This window comes from Macrobrachium nipponense, chromosome 36 (genome assembly GCF_015104395.2).
Source record: "Macrobrachium nipponense isolate FS-2020 chromosome 36, ASM1510439v2, whole genome shotgun sequence".
Taxonomy (NCBI): Eukaryota; Metazoa; Arthropoda; class Malacostraca; order Decapoda; family Palaemonidae; genus Macrobrachium; species Macrobrachium nipponense.
In genome coordinates this window covers 65,859,997-65,880,186 of record NC_087220.1, presented here as the reverse complement: position 1 = coordinate 65,880,186, position 20,190 = coordinate 65,859,997, and positions in this window count along the sequence as shown.

Sequence of the window (20,190 nt, the reverse complement as noted above, 5' to 3'; positions counted from 1 at the left end):
CTCAATTCGTTTGTTTACCCTTCATGGTGCAATTGTTTACATAAAGGGCATATTCATATGCAACGCTTCCCCTGAGTTGATATGCATTGCGGAAGTTATTGCAACATGTCACTTGACGATAATTCCAAGAGATCTTGCATATCGTTGGTTTCCTTTAAGATATAATCTGAATTATGAACTTAATACAAAATAACTTAAATCTATTAAAACTTTTCTGGAAAATTTCTTACAACGTCATTACTAAAAAATACTTTTAAGGCTATTACAATTAAATTTTTTTTTATTACAATGTTTTACAATTAAAACTAAATAGAAATTTCTGAAAATTTCTTACAATTTTATTAACTAAAAAATACTTTTAAGGCTATTACAATTTTTTGTTAAACATTTTATTACAATGTTATTAACCTGAAAACATTTTTGAATAAAGATATTACTATGAAATAAAACTTCTAAAAATCACTAGCAATGCTGTTAATGAAATAAATTAAGAAAGTTATTACAATGAAATAAAATTCCAAAATCTCTTTGATATTAACAAAAGAAAATTTAAAAGCTATAACAATGAAATACAATTTCTACAGATCACTTACGATGCTATTAAAAAAATCAAGAAACCTATTACAATGTACAAGGAAATGAATTTCAAATAATCTCTTATTATGTTAACTAAAAAAAATTCAAAAGCTATTACAATGAAATGAAAGTAGTAAAAATCTCTTCCAGTGTTAACCAAAGCAATTGAGAAAGCTATTACAATGAAATAAATTTACTAAAAATCACTTACAATGCTATTTTTAAAAAATTAAGAAAGCTATTATAATGAAACAAAATTTCTGAAAATCGCTTATAATGTTATTAACCCATTTCAAGTTCCAATAACGTACTTACAACTTCGCTTGACAGGTATATATACCAAAAAACGTCGAAGCATTTTGCTTCTACAAGCTAGCTCCTATTTTGAACGGGAATGAGCACCTCAGTGGCGTGGTTGGTTTGGTGTTTGCTTCTCACCTCGGTGGTCGCGGGTTCGATTCTCGGCCATTATATTGAGGAGTGAGAGATGTGTATTTCTGGTGATAGAAGTTCACTCTCGACGTGGTTCGGAAGTCACGTAAAGCCGTAGGTCCTGTTGCTGAATAACTACTGGTTCTATGCAACGTAAAAACAGCATACAAGCCAGCAAGCAAGCGTGAATCTCTCGTTGGGAAATTCATTCTCGATACATATACACTAGCTGTTATTTACAAAGTGGAGGTGGGATATGAAGTTTGGTGCATTTTAATAGATTAATTCTGTTTCTGATTTTCTCGTATTGAGAGAGAGAGAGAGAGAGAGAGAGAGAGAGAGAGAGAGAGAGAGAGAGAGAGAGGTAGACGTGGTAAAGATGAAGAGATTAATTCGACCGGGATGCTATCTAGCACTGTTGGTAGGGGGAGGCGGTGATTTGCTAACTTGTGAGCAAAAATTGGATTACTGTAACGAGTTAATTTATACTGTGTATATATAATATATATATATATATATATATATATAGTATATATCCATATATATATATATATATATATATATATATATATATATATATATATATATATATATATATATATATATATATATATATATATATATAGGCGTTTTCAACAAAGCATTTCAAGAAACACCATTACGCCAACATGGATTCAGCAACATCTCCAGTTAGAAAAATAAGGTAAAGATCATACCTATGTGCACAAGCGTTTGCTAAAATAGATTAACATTTACATACCAAGAATGACCTGGAGACTTAAAACGAATAAAAAAGAATAACATAAATAAAACCAGCTTCCTATTGGATATCTGAAGCTCCTCCATAAAACCTAATTTCGGGGCCAAAAAACACACAGGATTATAATAAACAAAGTGTGACCCGACCTCCAGCGTACTCGGTGCGCATGCTAAAATCTACGGCCAAATAGAGCGTTGTTTCACCAACGAAACTTAAAATAAATAGGCTATATTTTATTAGAAATGATTGTTCTGTACTGCTGAACATGCACATTATTTATTTTTTTACATTTTCATTCGTTTAAACAAATAATAAATATCCAACCCTAAAATTCCTGTATCTTTAACTCAACGCGAAACACCTTTGCAGACCTTTTTTGTTTTAGTTTTTTTCCATAGGTGGTCTAGGGCTCCTACACCCCCCCCCCCCCCCCCCACCCAGAAGAACAACAACAGCAAGATCAACAACAACAAAAAAGTAGTTTGTAGGCTTACTCCCCGAGAAAGCAAAAAGAATCAAATAAATACCATCTTCCTATTGCAGATCTGAAGCCCCTAAATAAAAAGTAAAAACTAATTTCAGGGTTTAAAACATTAAGGATGATAATATAAAATCCTGGCAATTTTAATTTTAAAAAAAAGTGTTTAATACAAAAACTCTAATTCGACAATAAACACTTTTGAGGGAGACTACTAATTGACCATTTGAATGCGCTAATTGGATTACATAAACAACAATTGGTATCGAAGATTTTTTTTTATTATTTGTATTATTTTTTTCTGTGACCCACATCTCGTACGGGTTTCCGATAAGGGTGAGAGAGAGAGAGAGAGAGTCATATCCTGTTTTGTCATGATATGACTGCGGATCCTCTGATTCATTTTCACGTTTTAATCAATGTTTTAATAAAAGGTTTAACGTACTGTAAACCCGTTCACTGTCCCAAATGCGTCAGTTGTTGTTTTTTTATACTAACTACAAATTATGCTTTGAAGAATTGTGATTTCTCTTGATTTCAAAATAGGACAATGATTCTATATTCCGTAAATAGTAATGTTTATAGTACTGATGCCTTATGACACTTTTAATCTTTCTAATCTTTCTGACCATTTTAACCTTTCTGACACTTTTAACCTTTTTAACCTTTTAAACCTTTTGACCGTTTTAACCTTTCTGAGCTTTTAACCACCTCTAACTTTTTTAACCTTTCTAACATGTTTAGTTTCCTAACCTTTTAAACCTTTTGGTCATTTTAACCTTTCTAACCTTTTTAACCGTTTTAACCCTTTTACCCTTCCTGACCTTTTTAACCTTTTTAACTTCTCTAACCTTTTTAACCTTCCTAACCTTTTAACCATTTCAACCCTTTTAACCTTTCTGACCTTTTTAAAAACCTGCCTAACCTTTTTACCTTTTAAACTTTTTTTAGTTTTTAAACCTTTCTAACCTTTTTAACCTTTTTAATCATTTCAACTTATTCACTTTTTTTAACCTTTCTAACCATTTCAACCTTTATAACCTTTTTAACCTTTTAAACTTTTTTCACCTTTTTAACCTTTCTAACCATTTTAACCTTTATAACCTTTTTAACCTTTCTAACCAATTGTTCAAAGGCCATTTAACCAATTTATTTCATAATTTCAACACGAAAGCAATGAAACTTTGCTTATAGTGAAGAATTCACAAATCACCTGACAGTGAAGAAAAAAGAGAGCACGTTCTCACCCTCTTAGAGCACATACACCATCACTGATGTGTTCTCGCGCACACGTAGAACAGATGTGAGTAACAACTACTGAAGAGACATAAACAAAACGACAACAGTCAAAAAGACAAAAGAGAGTCTAAAGTATAGACGAAATGGAAAATATAAACGTCAGGGGAAAAGTTCCGGAACTTATAGTCCAAGGATCCTGAAGACTTGAAATAAAGAAGCAAATCAGGAGACTTTAAGAAGACCTGACAAGGATGAGGAAGAGGAGGATTTAAATCCCTCCGAATACCCTCCCTTTCCTCATCCCTCTCCCTCCCCCCTTCCCCAAAAGTTCTTTAATTCCTTCCTACCCTGGAAGGATAATCCAGATCGTTCCAATAATCCTGGATCATGATTCTCATTCCAGACTTGAAAAAAGAAAAAGGAAAAAGTTTTGCTTGATTTGCATGGAAGTCGCCATTTAACATGGGAAGAGAGGTTGCTCCTGACAGCTGCTGCTTCTGCAGGTATATGTCTCTCTCTCTCTCTCTCTCTCTCTCTCTCTCTCTCTCTCTCTCTCTTTCCAGTGGTCTTCCTGACTAAAGTCTGTTCGTGACTGATGTTGCAAAACTTCGGGTTATATGAATTCAATGTTATTCTCCTTGCATTTTAATGCATTTCATTTTTGTCTATCTTTTAATTCATTAATTTATTTGTTTTTATCTTTAAATAAGCAAGATCTCTTCTTTCTATATGTCATTTGTCCCTGTGTCCTGAAATTACCACTATTATATCACAAGAGGTTACTTGACACAATCAAGATCAATAAACCGAAATAAGCCTAAAATTAGCAAGTCGCTTTCCCCGGTGGGACTTCTCCAGTGTAAGCAACGCTCCTGCTATGAATAATTAATTATATTTATCCCCCCCCCCCCTTGTATATTTTACTCTATGGCGGTTCGACGTCAGTCTTAAGAGCAATTTTTTTAAAGCTATTCATCTAGGAAACGGTGTTTACAGAGGTCGGAGAACCAACATAGCAGGCGGTCCAAAGACAACAAGACGCTGTTTCCCCAATGAGAGAAAAAGTTGGCTTGTCAGTCGAGGAGGATATTTAGCTGTTAATTTTTAAGAGTTCATTTTGGTGTTTTTCCCGGACTCTGTTTACGCTGAACCTCTTCTCGTCTGGGTACAGGACGGGAGCGAGCGCCTTAATGGACAATGAGAAATTGAATTAACCGTCATTTATCAGGGCAGGAAGAAGGATGTGGAAAAGTTTTTTTCGTGTTTTGCGTTTCTGGGAAAATACAGCAGCTGTAATTGACAGTCGGGTGACTGTGTTATAAAACTTATCTACAGGGCAGGACTGTATCTGTAATTTACCAAAGCACAGCTGTGACTTGACAGTCAAGTGACTGTACAGGGACATATCTACAGGGCATAACTGTGATATATATCTATATAGATATATATAATATATATATATATATATGTGTGTGTGTGTGTGTGTGTGGTATATATATATATATATATATATATATATATATATATATATATATATATATATATATATATATGTGTGTGTGTGTGTGTGTATGTGTGTGTGTGGTGTGTGTGCGCGTGTGAGTGTGTACTTTACCCAAACAACTGTACTTGACAGTTAAGTGACTATATAGGGACATATCTACAGGATTTGACTGTATCTGATTATTTCCTAACACAGTTGTACTTAACAGTCAAGTGGCTGTACATAGCTACAGGATATAACTGTATTGGTACTTTATCTAAACACAGCTGTACTTGACAGTCAAGTGCCTGTATTATGGACATACCTACAGGACATAACTAATCTGTACAACACCAAACAACAAAGAAATAATTTAAGAGAAGAAAATATCACGAACTAGAATTCGAAAAAAAATAAAAGGAGAATTTCTTCTGACTCGGTACCATAACAAACCCAAGTCAAATCATGCAGATCCCTTACGCTATGAATGATGTAGATCGTTGTTCGTCGACTGTGGTGGGTCGCAGCTAGGTTGGTGGAGAAGGGTATGGGGTTAGCAATCTCATCCCAAAAGTCTAACACATGGACCTGGCCCTGAAGGAGTATTTGTGTGTGTGTGTGTGTGTGTGTGTGTGTGTGTGTGTGTGTGTGTGTAATTCACACAAATCAAATACAGTATATTTCTTCGTTTTATAACAGTAGCAATTTTTTTTTTTTTTTTTTTTTTTTTTTTTTTTTTTTTTTTTTTTTTTTTTTTTTTTTTTTTTTTTTTTTTTTTTTTTTTTTTTTTTTGTTTTTTTTTTTTTTTTTTTTTTTTTTGCAAGAAATAATCTTCTATTATTATTGAAATATCAGGTCGTACTGAATACAAGGTAATTTTTCCCATTTAAAATCGACATTATATTATATATATATATATATAATATATATATATATATATATATATATATATATATGTATAGATATGTAAGCAAATTCCACAGGAAAATTGATATTCAGAAATCCAAGCGCTTTCGTCTTTACTCAGACATTGTCAAGTAGTTAATGAAGAACAATTGGAGAGAAAGGTCTCAGGTACAACACAAGATCAGGAATACCAGATGGTTAATTGTCAAAAGGGTAAAAATTAAGAGAGATAATCCAGGATTATCGCATATCACACGGTCACAAACCTAAACAGATTACCCTAACCGAAATTACAAAGTTTCTTTACAGTCCAAAACATGTAAAAACTGAATTATTTAATTTTAATTTTGTTATTATATTTATCTACAACCTTTTTTCATTATGAAAGCATCAAGTTTAAATAAAACCAAGACTTATTTTAGAACATTTTTATTATTTGACTTGGTGAAACAAGATTCAATGATATTCCTTTTAACTGTGTCATTACATGGGATTAAGGCTCTTGCTTGACTCCAGTTAATAGGATGATCTAAATCTCTCATATGTACGAATAATGTATTCGATGTTTGCCCAGTTCTCAGAGACAATTGATGTTGTTTGAGACGTTGTGAAAGAGATTTACCGGTTTGTCCGTAATAGACTTTATCACACTTTTTGCAAGGAATTTCGTATATGCAACCTGGAAGATCTTTAAGAGAATTTTTGATTACTAAACTCTTGACATTAATATTACTGAAAACAACATTTATGTTAAAAAGCTTTAATATTCTAGGAATATCTAAAAACCTTTCATCATAAGGTAAATTTTTTTTAGAATGTTATGCTTACTAAATTCAAGTTTGTCATTAGTTGAATAAAATGTTTTTCTAGCTCTTTTCATGCCACATCTACAAAGGGTCCTTGGGTGGTTTAAGTTTTCATTGCAATATCAATAAATAGTTTTAATTTCAGCGTCAATAAACTGCGGGCTACAGACACGTAAAGCCCTTAGAAACATCCCAGAAAAAACAGAGAATTTAACATTTTGATGGTGATTGGAGTAGTAATGAACAAAAGAGGCAATATTAGTTGATTTTCGAAAGACTGAAAAGGTGAAATTTCTATCATTTCTATGGACAGTTACATCAAGAAAATTCAAATTACAATTTCTTTCTTCCTCTACAGTAAATTTCATAAAAGGGACTAAATTATTGAGATTATTAAGGAATTCCTGGAGATTTTCGTAAACTGGCCAAATACAGAAGATATCATCCACATATCTAAACCAAATAACTTTTTGGGGAAACAAAATTCTTGGTAAGAGTTTTTGTCTCAAAAAATTCATGTAAATATTGCTAAGGACAGGAGATAAGGGATTACCCATAGCCATGCCAAACTTTTGTACAAAAAATTCCCCATTAAAACAAAATTTACTATCTTTGATACATAACCTTATGAGACTAATGAGGTTTGCCACACAAAAATTCTCCTAAAGATCTTCCAGGCCGCATATATGAAATTCCTTGCAAAAAATGTGATAAAGTCTATTACGGACAAACCGGTAAATCTCTTTCACAACGTCTCAAACAACATCAATATTCTGTGAGAACTGGGCAAATATCGAATGCATTATTCGTACATATGAGAGATTTAGACCATCCTATTAACTGGAGTCAAGCAAGAGCCTTTATCCCATGTAATGACACAGTTAAAAGGAATATCATTGAATCTTGTTTCATCAAACCAAATAATAAAAATGTTCTAAATTTAAGTCTTTGTTTATTTAAACTTGATGCTTTCATAATGAAAAAAGTTGTAGATAAATATAAGCAACAAAATTAATATATTCAGTTTTTACATGTTTTGGACTGTAAAGAAACTTTGTAATTTCGGTTATGGGTCAATCTGTTTAGGTTTGTGGCCGTGTGATATCGATAATCCTGGATTATCTCTCTTAATTTTTACCCTTTTTGTGACAATTAGCCATCTGATATTCTTGATCTTGTGTTGTACCTGAGACCTTTATCTCCAATTGTTCTTCATTAACTCCTTGACAATGTCGGAGTAAAGACAAAAGCACTTGGATTTCTGACTATCATTTTCCTGTGGAACTTTGATTATTTATGAAGCATGGCATCTTATGTGATTTTTTTGTTTTTAACTTTATAAGTATAAGGAGAGATACAGATAGTATAGAGAATTAGAGATAGAGAGATAGATACGATAAGATATATAGATAATCTTAGATATACTTATAATATAGATAGATAAACCAAAATAGATATATATTAATATATATAGAATTATAATCTATATATATTATATTAATAAGATATATCATATATATATATATGTATATATATATATACTATATATATATATATATGTATATATTAATATACAATTATATATATTTACTATATATATATAATTATTATATATATATATATATAATATTATATATTATATATATATATACATATATATATATACATGATAATATATTATAAATTTTATATTATACATGTAATAGATATATATATACTATATATATATATATGAATTTAATATATATATTATATTACATAATGTAATCACTTATATCATCTATATCAATGCAACCTTCACTACACTAAACTCTACTTAAGTAGAGTCAAAGAACGCCCTATTAACTCCATTTTATCTCTGATATATAAAAGCACATCATAATATCTTTCCTTCTCACATTATCTTCTTTCCTCTGAATCTCTCCTTTTTAAAAAAAATTTTACAATTTTTTTCAAGACTGAAATAAAAAATTGTGGTCCCTCCTTCACTAAATCCATTCTTGGTCTTTATCTCGTCGACCCTCTCTAAGTATTAAAAAAAAAAAAAAATCAAAAAAAGAAGAAAAACAGAAAAAAATAAACCCAAGTCGAAAAGTCTGTCTCTCGCAGATTTTTACTTTTTATTTTCATTGCTGTAATTTTATCTTACTTTCATCTTTTTCGTGTGTTTTTGATCGCGAAATCGGGGAAGGTTATCGTAGAAAAGATTAAGAAATCGTGCTGTGAATTCAGGATACGACTTCCACTGTTCTGTAGAGTCTCTCTCTCTCTCTCTCTCTCTCTCTCTCTCTCTCTCTCTCTCTCTGGCAAATAATTTATGAATATAAATATGAATTACTGACAAAGAATTTACTGATATAAATTATAGATTTTTTTATTTATTTATTTATTTATTTATTTATTTATTTATTTGCCTCAAAAACCTCCCTCTTATGATATATTACGACCTGGCAGGAAAATTAAAGTAATATGGTTTTTCTGGAGCTCTTGTTTCCCGGAAATGACATCTGGACGTAAAAAAATTCTTCAACATGAGGAGGATATTAACATCAACATCAATGGATATTACCACTTACAAGAGGATATTAACATTAAGAAAGTCGCCGCGATATATTGTTCCTTATTTCGTAAGGAATGTGTTATGGTGTGTGGCTTATAAATTTAAAAAAAAAGGTATGCATTACATACGTAAGTACATGTGCACATTATACATATATATATATATATATATATATATATATATATAATTATATATGTATATATATATGTGTGTGTGTGTGTGTGTGTGTGTGTGTGTTATTATATACATATATATATATATATATATATATATATATATATATATATATATATATATATACCTATATATATATATATATATATATATATATATATATCTATATATATATATATATATATATATGTATAAGTGCAACATGTACTACGTATGGATGCATACCTTTTGTTTAAATTTATAACCACACACCATAACACATTCCTTACGAAATAAAGATCAATATATCGCGGCGACTTTCTTAATGTTAATATCCTAAGTGTTAATATCCTCTGATGTTGATGTTAATATCCTCCTCATGTTGAAGAATTTTTATTTTTTTTTTTGTTTTTTTTACGTCCAGATGTCATTTCCGGAAACAAGAGCTCCAGAAAAACCATATTACTTTTTTAATTTCCTGCCAGGTAGGTAATATATCATAAGAGGGGAGGTTTTGAAGGCAAATAAATAAATAAATAAAAAATAAATAAAATAAATAAATAAAAAAAATTCTATAATTTATATCAGTAAATTCTTTGTCAGGACCCGGTTTTTGAGCAAATATAAATAAATTAAATATAAATATAAAAATAAATAAAATCTATATATATATATATATATATAATATATAATATACATAACAAAACAAATATACGGCCCCTATAACTAACCAGATTAGATTTAGATCTACATCAGTAATTGCTACGTTTTTTCCATCATAACAAACCACACACAAAAATTAAAGCTCAAGAAACAACAAATTAAACATTAAAGGCAAAAAATTGAAAAAAAAAATAAATAAATAAATAAACTGGGGAAAACACACAAATAATAATAAGGCCATGGCGTTAAAGATAACTACCTTTTTCCCTTCCCATTTTTTTTTTATTTTTTTTATTATTTTTATTTTTATTATTATTATTATTATTATTATTATTATACCAATCCCATCCAGGATAGGATCGACGCCAAAAGACCAGTGTAGGGAGGGGGGTTGGGAGGTCGAAGGGATTAGACCAGGGATGGAAGGGGATGGGAAGGGGAGGGAGGGGGGATTTAGTAAACGAATGGCCTTTAAGGGATGTGGGAGGGAGGGATAGGCGGGTGGGGGATAGGATTTCGCCCGTCTACGAATGCTACTGTGAGCTGATCTCTTTATCTCGCGGCCACAAACGCGAGGGAAAAATTGAGGCGATGTCAGGGAATCCACGGAAGGCAAAATTGCTCTCGAACGCTGATAAACAACAACTGTTTCGTCATCTATTCTAAGAAATATTCTCTTACATTGCGCTGGTTATTTTAACATAGGGGTTTTCAGTGTATGGCTTTCAGATAAACCTACAGTATAATGGGGCAAATGAAAATAAGAGAGAGAGAGAGAGAGAGAGAGAGAGAGAGAGAGAGAGAGAGAGAGATATTACGTAGAAGTCTATTATTTTCAGTTTTACTTCGACTTGAATATGTCAGGGAATCTTTTTACCAGCTGAAGATGTGAGAGAGAGAGAGGAGAGAGAGAGAGAGAGAGAGAGAGAGAGAGAGAGAATGTTACGCATATATCAAAGAAGTGAGACGCAGATGTAATGATTGATTGACTGACTTCTATAATCTTGTGGCGCAGTTACTACAATAATCGACATCGAAAATATATTTAGGAGGTCCTCCTACACCAGTGGTATAACCTTTTTATGACCACGCCCCCTCTAAGAGTCAGTCCTTCCCTCCACGCCCACCCCTTACCCCCTTCCATCTTTGATTTAAATTTCCGCCCAGATTTAAATTATAGAGAGAGAGAGAGAGAGAGAGAGAGAGAGAGAGAGAGAGAGAGAGAGAGAGAGAGAGAGAGAAGGGGTTTCAAGGGATAGGGAGTGAGGTAAGTAACTACAAAACTAACTCTTATAAAGTTCCTCACTCTTGTTAAGAGAATTATGAATATAATTAGTCTTTTTTTCAAGGGCTCGCGCCTCCCCGAGAAATCATTGTGACGTTCCTCTAGAGGTGCACGCCCCCTCAGTTGAAGAACCACTGCCTTAAACCAAACTCCAGTTGAAGAACCACTGCCTTAAACCATACCCCAGTTGAAGAACCACTGCCTTAAACCATACCATAGTTGAAGAACCACTGCCTTAAACCAAACTCCAATTGAAGAACCATTGCCTTAAATAATCATACCATAGTTGAAGAACCACTGCCTTAAACCAAACTCCAATTGAAGAACTACTGCCTTAAATAATCATACCATAGTTGAAGAACCATTGCCTTAAACCAAACCCCAGTTGAAGAACCACTGCCTTAAACCAAACTCCAGTTGAAGAACCACTGCCTTAAACCATACCCCAGTTTGAGAACCACTGCCTTAAACCAAACTCCAGTTGAAGAACCACTGCCTTAAACCAAACCCCAGTTGAAGAACCACTGCCTTAAACCATACCCCAGTTGAAGAACCACTGCCTTAAACCAAACTCCAGTTGAAGAACCACTGCCTTAAACCAAACCCCAGTTGAAGAACCACTGCCTTAAACCATACCCCAGCTTAAAAACCACTGCCTTAAACCATATACCACAATAGTATAATTGCGCAACCGAATGTGGAAAAGTACTACATACTAAATGACCCACTAAATCCACAAAAAAACTGCTTGCCCCAAGAATTACAAAATTACCAACACTCATATACGTCTAAAATACACTAATAAATATAAATCTTTTATGATAAATATATTCTATCAACAATCAATGACACCGAGGTTAAACTGATTCAAGAAAGCTAGAAAATACAACTGGCCTAATATAAAGGGGGGGTGGCAACTAGAGCCTTTCCAAAAATAAACAAGGGAGGGGATGAGATAGCTTACCTTAGCTTTGCTGAGCTTCGCTGATTACGGAGATGAAGCATCCGACCTATTTTAGTTCTTCAATGGACAAACGAAGTTTGTTGTTTTGTATATGGCGTCCAGGAACATTCACATTCAGGAATCTGTAATACAGAAAAATGGATTTAAAATATTTCAGTTTCAGGAAACTGTAACACAGACAAAATGGAATTAAAATCTCACAGATTTTATGGTGTCCGGTCACTTTCAATTACATGAAACTGTAATGCAGAAAAATGGGATTAAAATTCTGAAGATTTTATGGTGTCCCGTCACACTGAAATTCAGGAAACTGCAAAAACAGAAAATGGAATTACAATGCCGAAGGTTTTATGGTGTCCAGTCATACTGAAATTCAGGAAACTGTAATACAGAAAATCCAAAGTAAAGGGTTTATGTTTTAATGGTTTTTACTTTTTTGGTTTTTTTTTTTTATTTTTATGGTGCCAGTCACACGGGAAATTCAGGAAAAACATGAACTTCAGGAAAAGAAAAGTAACTCTTCCCAAAAAAAATGTAACTAAAATCCTGAAGGTTTTATGGCGTTCAGTCACACTGAAATTCAGGAAACTGTACTACAGAAATACTGATTACAACTCTGGAGATTTTTAGTTGACAGTATCAAACGCGTAAAAAATGCGCAGAATGAAGTTTTGTGTACAGCCGTTACAGCATATAATCAACCCAGAAGTACGCTTATGGCTAAACTTAACCATAAATAAAAACTAAAAACGAGGCTAGACGGTTGCAATTTGGTACGTTTGACGATTGGAGGGTGGATGATCAACATACCAATTTGCAGCCCTCTAGCCTCAGTAGTCTTTAAGATCTGAGTGCGGAGAGAAAAAGTGCAGAGAGAGAGAGAGAGAGAGAAACCCTCCCTACCTCAGCCTGACCAGTGTCTTCCCTCAACCCGACCCACCACCACTTTACACCTTCGAAGTTCTTGAATTCCAAGGTCGGATTCCTACCCGGAAAGGATTATCCGGCTCATTCCAATAATCCCGGATCATGGATCCTTCCTAGACGGCGGGATAAATCTGGCCTGAATTGGACAGAAATTTCGTCATTTCAACTGCAGGGGGACGATCACCGGTGCCCCCGACAGCTGCTTCTGCAGTTATTCTGAAATGAGGTTCTTGCGAGTGCCTGTGCTCTCTCTCTCTCTCTCTCTCTCTCTCTCTCTCTCTCTCTCTCTCTCTTCTTGACTAATTTCTCCTTTAACTTCTGTAGACTATTCGTTGAGGACATGAATTATTGAATGAAAATCTAAAATAACTGCGCTTATTCTCTCTCTCTCTCATCTTCACTAATTTCTCCTTCCACTTCTGTTGACTCATCCTTGAGGAAATGGATTATTGAATGAAAAGCTAAAATAATTACTCTCTCTCTCTCTCTCTCACACACACACACACACACACACACATCATTGTAGCCAATGGCAGGTGCTGAGACCCACGAGCGGCCAATCACGACCAGCTGGAATGATATATATTACGATTTTTTAACCGTCGTGGCAAAAAAATTAATAAATAAATAAAAGACTGCAACATAGTGAATGCAACAGATGAACACTAAAACACATGTTTCCAACTCTCAATAAATCTTCAAAAATAGATTTCTTCTTTTCCAGCTTCCTGGAAGACCCAGACTAATGAGCTCCCTGTAGTTTTAAATGAAGACGAACACATTTCAGGGAAACTGTCACTCCGGTTTATATTTCTGTTCCAGTCTGTCATTCTGGTTTATATTTCCACTTGTCTCATTCCGGTTTATATTTCTGTTCCAGTCTGTCATTCCGGTTTATATTTCCGCTCGTCTGTCATTTCCGGTTTATAATTTCCCGCTCCGGTTCTGTCAATTCTGGTTTATATTTCCGCTCAAGTCCTGTCAATTTCCCTTTTGGTTTATAATTTTATTTTCCGGCTCCAGCCTGTCATTCCTTGGTTTATAATTCCCGGCCTAGGTCTGTCAATTTCCGGTTTTATATTTCTGCTTCCGGTATGTCCCATTTCCGTTTTTATATTTTCTTGCTACCGATTCTTTGTCATTCCGGTTTTATATTTCCCTGCTCTGGTCTTGTCCCCATTTCCGTTTTTTATATTTCCCCGCTCCGGTCCCTGTCCAATTCCTGGTTTTTATATTTCCGCTCCTAGGGTCCCCTGTCATTCTGGATCATATTTCTGCTCCAGTCTGTTTCTGTTCCAGTGTGTCATTCTGGTTTGTTTCTGTTCCAGTCTGTCATTCCAGATTATATTTCTGCTCCAGCTGTCGTTCTGGTTTATATTTCTGTTCCAGTCTGTCATTCCGGATGATATGTCCGCTCCAGTCTGTGGTTCTGGTTTATATTTCTGCTGCAGTCTGTCAGTCCGGTTTATATTTCCGCCCCAGTCTGTCATTCCGGTTTATATTTCTGCTCCAGTCTGTCATTCCGGTTTATATTTCTGCTCCAGTCTGTCATTCCGGTTTATATTTCTGCTCCAGTCTGTCATTCCGGTTTATATTTCTGCTCCAGTCTGTCATTCCGGTTTATATTTCTGCTCCAGTCTGTCATTCCGGTTTATATTTCCGCCCAAGTCTGTCATTCTGGTTTATATTTCTGCCCCAGTCTATCATTCCAGTTTATATTTCCAGTCCAGCCTTTCATTCTGGTTTATATTTCTGCCCCAGTCTGTCGTTCCGGTTTATATTTCCGCTCCAGTCTGTCATTCCGGTTTATATTTCTTTTCCGGACTGTCACTCCGTTTTGTACTTCTGCTCCAGCCACACGTCTAGAGATGCCCTGCCAATTCCATGGGTAAGAGAAGCTCATTTACAGAAACTCCTGGAAATTGAGAAGACGAGATTCATCCCAGAATAAAATCGCGTTTTAATCAAAGAATCATTTTTGATGAAGAGGCTCGGCATCATTACCGAGAATGTGCTTCGTCGCTTTTCCAACTTGGATAATTAGCCAGGGAAATGTCGTTTCCATGTGCTGGAAGATACTAGTTATTAAAAGCCTTTAGGGGGTGGGGGAGGAGGAAGAGGGGGGAGCACAATTACCCCCAGTTTCTTGGGCGTGATGAGATCTGAATTAAAGGACTTACGAAGCAATATATATATATATATTAATATATATATATATATATATATATAATAATATATATGAGTATATAAAATATATAATACTTAAGTTTATGTGCCGAAGTTTCTTCGGGGAAATCGAGTATAATCAGTCACCGAAAATAGATCTATCTCTCAGTGGTCTCGATATAATGCCGTATGAGATTTTAACTCCAATTGAATACAGAATGTTTAGGCCAAAGGCCAAGCGCTGGGACCTATATGAGGTCATTCAGCGCTGAAACGGGAAATGACCGTGAAAGGAAAACTTCACAGTAGCAATATCAATCAATTTGTTAGGAGAGGGTGGAAAGTAAGATGGAAGACAGATGATATGAATGGAGGTACAGTAAAAGGAACGAAAGGGCTTGCAGCTAGGGGCCAAAGGCACGCTGCAAAGAACCTAAAGTAATGCCTACAGTGCAGCGCATGAGGTGTACTGACGGCACAACCTCCCCCCGGAATAATATTTTGACTCCACATGACAGCAAATCCTCCAAAACTCTCCAAATTCTTTCACAATACGTAAAATGCTTCTTCATACCATCGCCCAGTTACACAGTTCCAGGAACCGTCTGGAAAATAAGGAAGAAGAATCCTTAATTGGCGGACAAAGTCATCTTTTAATTCCTCTGACGAAAAGTCAACGCGACCAGTTGATCTTCCGAAAGAAAATCGCTGGAGTCTCATAATTCTTTTCAAAATAAAGTGCTGACAACTGGTCTCCTTCATTTTCCGATAACGGCAAAGGGACGTCGAGTGATTTCGCCAAATTTAAAAGACGCCAAATGGGAAAAATTACGTAATTGGCGGTGTTTTGATTCTGCAGCGTATACAGCTCTTCATATTTTTCGGTGATGTTCATGTAACGCAATATCTGTTATTTTTTTTTTTTTTTTTTTTTTTTTACAGGGATATATTCGTGTCTTGGAACTGATGTTATATACGTATTTATGTAGGTAAGATGTATCGAAACATAGCGTCGGTTTACTCCAGGAAAACGGTGTGGGGATTAATTATTTGCTTTCAAACACAGTGATGCAAATGAGATAGAATCAATGACGTTGAGATGAGTGACTAGTTACATATCATAAGTGAAATGAATCAACTAAGAAGCTCTCTGCACCCCTTAGAACTAAGGCATATAGAACTTAATTTACATCCCCACCAAGAATATCCTCCTTTGCCAATCATATCATCAGATTATAACCAAAACAACAATAAAAACTTTAGAATGAACGAAGCATGCATAAGGTTATATCATCCTGAAAACAAAACCATAAAAACCAAATTAAAAACCAAACAAAAACATAAAAACCAAATTAAAAACCAAACAAAACCATAAAAACCAAATTAAAAACCAAACAAAACCATAAAAACCAAATTAAAAACCAAACAAAACCATAAAAACCAAATTCAAAAACCAAACAAAACCATAAAAATCAAATTAAAAACCAAACAAAACCATAAAAACCAAATTAAAAACCAAACAAAACCATAAAAACCAAATTAAAAACCAAACAAAACCATAAAAACCAAATTAAAAACCAGAGAACTGGTTTTTATTAGAAAATCACTTCACGCGCAACTTGAAATCATCCATTTCCTCGCCCTTACGTGTCATCGATTTACAATAAGGCGGCACTTTCCAACCCACCCATACGGGAAGCAGTGGGCGTGTCAGCCGAGCGTTATTGTGTTCTCACTCTCAGCTTTCATCCAAAAACACTTTACGGGGGCTATATAAAAAAAAAAAATAAAAATAAAAAAAATAAAACAAAAAAAAAAGGGCCTCTCATGAGGCGACAAAGTGACAATAGGAGAAGTTTATGACGCGTCTTGAGGTGGCCGAGGGTCAAGGAGAGAGAAGAAGAAGAAGAAGAAGAAGGGAAAAGGTAAAGGAAGGAAGGGGAAGGGCAGGGGAGGGAGGAGAGAGGAGAGAGAGAGAGAGAGAGAGCAAAACCACAGCTGGTAAGGGGAGAGAGAGAGAGAGAGAGAGAGAGAGAGAGCAAAAAACCACAGCTGGAGATAGGAGGAGGTAAGGAGGAGAGAGAGAGAGAAGAGAGAGAGAGGAGAGAGAGAGAGAGAGCAAAACCACAGCTGGTGAAAGGGAAAGGAGGGGAAAGAGAGAGTGAAGGAGAAAGAGAGAGCAAAACCACAACTGGTAAGGAGAAAGAAGAGGGAGGGAAGGGAAGGAGGGAGACATACAGAGAGAGAGAGAGAGAGAGAGAGAGAGAGAGAGAGAGAGAGAGAGAGTCAATCGAGCAAGAGGTGTGAAGAGGAATGAATAGAATGTATATATACGAAACAAAACCACTGCTGGTAAGGTGCTATGTCCTTTAATCTGTAATTCACCGAGGTTCTCTCTCTCTCTCTCTCTCTCTCTCTCTCTCTCTCTCTCTCTCTCTCTCTCTCTCTCTATAAATAATACATTTTTTTTTTCAACATGGCAATCCGATTATCCTCGAGCCAGGTACACGTTCCAATGTGACCCCTGGGAGCCATTCCGACTTCGGGTTGTCTTTTGAGAGAGAGAGAGAGAGAGAGAGAGAGAGAGAGAGAGAGAGAAAGCTTAGCGCCACAGACTAAAAGAGTCTCGTCTTTATTTCCCGGGTAAATAAAAGGAGAGGCAGTGCTACCGGTATTTTTGAAATTCTCTCTCTCTCCTCTCTCTCTCTCTCTCTCTCTCTCTCTCTCTCCACTTTTTACTGGGACTATGTCCTATGATAATTAGGAAAGTCATTCTAAACAAAAAAGTGAGTTTACGGCAGAAAGAGAGAGAGAGAGAGAGAGAGAGAGAGAGAGAGAGAGAGAGATTAAAAACACATCAATATCATTCAGTCATTTATTCATTTCGCTGTTACCAATATACGTCACACTCCAAGGACATAATTCTCTCTCTCTCTCTCTCTCTCTCTACAAAAGGGTTTTCCAAATATATAGAACAAAGGAAGAACAATGGAAGAACAAGTCTCGTCCCTTACTGCTCAATATTTTTTTTTCTTTCTTTTTTTGTCAAGTGCAAGATCTTATGGAACGATCAACTAAGGCCTTTATTCCAGAGTCCTGGAACCTGGAACGTTAGAGAAGGATTACCAATGGGTCCTTCACGCACAAAAGGAAGCGACGGACACGCCCCCCTCGAAGGGAGAGAGGATAATACGAAATCAGAGAAAAATAGAAGGATGTAGAACATTCCGAAGTTTGAACTTTTACTTGTCGTATATTTTTTCAACTTGATTCTTATCCATTTTTATTTTATTTATTTATTCCCGATTCTTCATAATTAAATACAATCTTGAAAAGGGCCGTGTTATGATAAGCAAGTAGGTACTACAACAGTAATTAGTATTACTATCATAAGCTAATCGTTATTTCTCTCTTAAGTCTTCGGCTGTATCATTGGACATTATAAATTCATCTTCGCTCTACTTACTTCAACGTACTTCCTCTCTCTCTCTCTCTCTCTCTCTCTCTCTCTCTCTCTCTCTCTCTCAAATCTCGATACTCAAATACAGCCAACCCTCTCTTGACAACTCTGACTTTATTTTTTTTTTTTTTTTTGGGGGGGGGGTTTCGGGGGGGGGGGAGGGGTGGGGCTGTTCTCCCATTTACACTTTTATTCACCCCTTGTCCTCTCTCTCTCTCCTCTCATCTCTCCTAATATCTTCTCTCTCTCCTCTTCTCCTGCCCTTCATTTTATCCCGTTGTTTTCCAAGTCCATTCTGTCCCGAGATTGATTCTCCGAGTCCTGGTAATTTGATTTTTTTTTTTTTTTTTTTTTTGTAGCCTTTCGATGGGTGATGAAATTGCCTCATTACGCAATCCGGCGATTCTTGGATGAGGTTTTGTTTTGGACGTAGTCAAAATGAGGATGAACGGATGTGATGAATCTGGATGAACACATCGAAAGAATGATTAATTTTTAGTGGGTCTCGTTGAGCGAGTGACAAGTCGTCATCGAAAGCATCATGCCCAGTATCTGTTTTTATGTTGTCATTGACGTGTATTTAAAGAAAATGGGTTTCCTAACATTTGTGACAAAGTAACAGAAATCGTAATGATAAAGGTGTTTGGGTAACTATGCTAACGTTGTGGCTTGTTAACTGTTACAGCACGGTGACACCTCTTTGTTTTTCGTCTTCAAAATCGACGTGCACAAGTTAGCTTTTTCGGCCAATAATTCACCGTCTAAAGTCCGGTGTTCAACTTAAATATCTTGCCTTTTTTTTTTTTTTTTTTTTTTTTGCTTTAGAAATTGACATAGATAATCTATTATCCAGTGTTTCTGAAGGTTTTGTTCATGTATGAACGACATGGACCTACAAGCACAAAAACAGAAAAATATACTTCTGAAAAAACCTGCAAACATTAAAATGCAAAATCAATTTCCATCCCGATTTCAGTGGTATTGAGCACCAGGAAATCTGGAATAAAAGATGAATTGAAATCTCACGAGTATCAAAGACTTAACGAACTACAAATCAACGTAGTATGGAAACAAAATTGCATGAATGAATGACTCCATACATTTCTCAATTATAGTACATTTGTAAGTGTTTACATAATAAAAATGGCATGGAATTGTTCCAGTATATATAAAAAGTCTAAAACTAAAGAGGTTCAGACCAGATTGCCTTGCAGGAATGTGATCAGACTAGAGACGCTAAAGATGACGTATACAATAAGTATGTAGGCTAAGTTGACATGCCGTCACCTGTAGTCATTCAATTGTTTATAAACATTAGTCCAAGCTCCCTGC